The sequence below is a fragment of the Momordica charantia genome (genome assembly GCF_013281855.1).
Source record: "Momordica charantia cultivar OHB3-1 chromosome 6 unlocalized genomic scaffold, Mcharantia_2.0 BLBB01000006.1, whole genome shotgun sequence".
In the NCBI taxonomy this organism is placed as follows: domain Eukaryota; kingdom Viridiplantae; phylum Streptophyta; class Magnoliopsida; order Cucurbitales; family Cucurbitaceae; genus Momordica; species Momordica charantia.
Window position 1 is genome coordinate 9307509 of NW_028275164.1, and position 3552 is coordinate 9311060.

Consider the following 3552-nt stretch of genomic DNA (forward strand, 5'->3'; position numbering starts at 1 on the left):
GAAAATAGTAAGCGAGCATCCGAATTTCCATCCCCAGATATGGTTCTAATCTTAAAAAAACAATATAATTCTGTTTTATTATATTCTGTCAACATGAAAAGAAGAAAAAAAATTAAATTAGTCGAACAAGATTTAGAAATGGACCACATTTTTTTTGTCCATGTTCAAGTGCCAGTAGTATATATACACACACTTTGCTGTATCCTGAATTCATTCATCAAACACATAGAGCAAGAGAGAGAGATGAGAGGCATGGAAGCTTTGTCATCAATTATGAGTCAATTGGCTGACCAAAAATGTCCAACTTCCTCCATAACCAAAAGCTTGAGCACTTTGTTTGTTTTAATGGCTTCCATTGTTGCTGTGATGTTGAGGATGAAAAGGAAGCATTCAGCAGCAGCAGCTGTGCCTGAGCCAGTCCCACTCCCACCAGGCCCAAAGCCATGGCCTCTTCTTGGCTGCCTTCCAGCAATTGCAATGTGGAGCAGTCACACAACACAGCCACACAAATGGGTGCATGCAATCATGAAACAATTCGACACTGAAATTGCTTGCATCCGTCTCGGAAGTACCAATATAATTCCAGTGACTTCTCCAGAACTTGCCCTCGAATTCTTGAAAACTCACGACGCTGCCTTTTCATCACGCCCTGTCCCTATGATCAACAATATCTTGACGTGTGGATTTCGTGGCACTATTTTCACACCCTCGGAAGACCAATGGAAGAAGATGAAGAAAATACTTGTTTCCAAAATACTCAATTCCTCCACTCTTCGTACAATGTCTGCCCACATAATCCACGAAGCTGACACTCTTGTGCGTTACATTTTCACCCTCACTGCCACTCACAATAACATTGTGAACGTGAGGAGCATAACGCAGCATTTTTGTGGCAACATTATTAGACAGATGATATTCAATACAAGGTATTACGGTGGAGGAAGGGAAGATGGGGGGCCAACTTTTGAAGAAGAAGAGCATACTCAAGCTTTGCTTACAATACTTAACCATATTCATGCATTTTCAATATCAGATTATATGCCTTGTCTAAGGACCTTGGATTTGGACGGACACCAGAAGATTGTGAAAAATGCTTTGAAAGTCATTAGAAAGTATGACGAACCTATTATAAATGAGAGAGTGGAACGATGGAAACATGGGAACAACAAAGAGGTTGTGGATATTCTTGATATCCTCATCTCACTCCCAGACGAGAACGGAAAATCGTTGTTGTCCATTGAAGAGATCAAGACTCAAATCATGGTAATTACTATTCCAATACCCTACATTATTTATTTAATTTTGTTATATTTATGCATATCTATTACTATTAGAAGTTCATTTGAGTTTGTTTTGACACTGATACCATATTAATATTCATACATGGTTTCATGTCAAAATCAATTGACAACGAAAACAATAATTCATATCTATTATAAATTTTTGAGAAGGATTTGTCCGTCAAAACAACAATTAAAGTAAATTTTATATATGATGTTCATACATGCACATATACAATTATTGGTAGACACTGTACATATTGCTAGACACTGTACATATTGCTGGAAGAAGTTACATTAAGGATGTGAACCTTTAATTTTCTCATTATGATGGCAGGAGCTACAAGTTGCAACAGTAGATAATCCTTCAAATGCAGTGGAATGGGCAATGGCAGAACTGATAAATCAGCCAAAGATTCTCAAGAAAGCAGTCGAAGAATTGGACAGAGAAGTCGGAAGAGAGAGACTTGTTGAAGAATATGATATCCCCAAACTCAAGTATCTCACAGCATGTGTAAGAGAATCATTTCGACTCCATCCCTTTTCACCATTCAATCTTCCTCATGTCTCGAACTCTGACATTGTTGTGGCTGGTTACTTAATCCCAAAAGGTAGTGAAGTCTTATTAAGTCGGTCAGGACTCGGTCGAAACCCGAGAATTTGGGAGGATCCGATGCGATTTGATCCCGAACGTCATCTAAAAGACAAGACAGTTGAATTGGGATTGTCAGAACCGAGTTTAAGATTCATTACATTCACTCGAGGGAGGAGAGGTTGCATAGGTAGCTCACTGGGCACTACTATTACCATGATGCTCTTCGCTAGGATGCTACAAGCATTTTCATGGAGCTTACCACCAGGAATGACAATGATAGATTTCTCCGAGTCTGATGAACTCTCCCTTCCAAAGCCACTGTACCTATTTGCCGAGGCACGCCTATCTTCTACTATGTACCAAGTTTAGGACATGTTTGGTTGTTATTTTGCATAGTTAAAATTACTTTTGCTATTTTCATAAAATCAATAATAAGGCATGTTTGAAAGTGATTATGAACGTGACCAAAATCACTTTTATTATTTATTACTATGGTACATTACTATATATGCTTGTGTTTCTACTTTACCTTATTTGTCGGGTAGGTAAATCCAATGTTGTGTGCAAGCAATATTCAATCAATTTCTTATAAATTTGGAGAAGTTAGAAACTTTTCAACCGTAGATTACATTCTTACTTATTTAAATTTTCACCAATTCACTGAAAATATTATATCAGCCAATTAATTTTAACATTTATAAAAAATGACAAACTAAATTGAAAACTATTTAAAATAGACTAACTTTGAACTTTTTAAACAACAGGAATAAATTTTTAAAAAATCACAAAATATTACATACATATCTAGCTGATTATTCATCAGCACAAGTCTTCTTAGGTTGCTTTATTTGTTAATCTTTCAACACGGTCACTGTACGTTTTGAGGAAACTGAAGCAGTTTAAACACGTGGTGTTTCTTTTCCCCTTTTTGCTGGAATTCATTTTTTTAAAATTTAACATTCAAACTTACTTCTGTAACAAGAAAATTACTTTTAATCTCATAATTGAACTTTCTCGGCAACCTTAAATTTAGCACATATTTATATTAAAAAAACAAGTATTTTACCCTTTCAAAACGAATTAAAAATTCTTATTGTTAATATTATGTTTCTATATTGAAGATATTTTATTCTTGTTTTTCTTTTAAGCTTCTGTTGACTTTTTTTTTACAATATAATGAAAATGTCAATTATTCCCTATATAAATGTTTAATTCAGGAGCATATAAAAATATCTAACGTCGCTCAAACGCTACTGCTGAAGGTCTTCGGCGACGAAACGGCACTTTCGTCGCAAGCTTTTCAATAGCGACTGTTTCGGGAAGAAAATACCCTGGACACGTGGAGGACCTCTATTGGCGCTCCAAGATGACTCATGAGTCATGCCCAGCTCGGATGGCCGAGATCACCACTACTAGCGTTGACAGATGCTAAGTATGAGGGCCGAGGTGAACTTGGTTGAGGTCCGACCTACCGGGAAGCTCGGTGGGGGCCGATGTGAACTACTGTCAGCAGCGTGATTATCGGGCGTAACCGACGGTCCCGAGATTACCGGGTGTAACCGTTGCGAGATTAGCGGGACTACCGCCCATAGTAGAGAACTTCACTCCACGATCAGGTACGATGATTTCTGACCTCGAACTAAACTGGAATCCGACTTATACTGACTTGATCGTCGG

General features: G+C 37.5%; 1 pseudogene; it reads left to right on the top strand.

Annotated features, from left to right (window-relative positions):
• Positions 1-259: 259 nt before the first annotated feature.
• On the top strand, positions 260-2244 carry LOC111021625 (tryptophan N-monooxygenase CYP79A68 pseudogene; annotated as a pseudogene).
• Positions 2245-3552: the final 1308 nt, after the last annotated feature.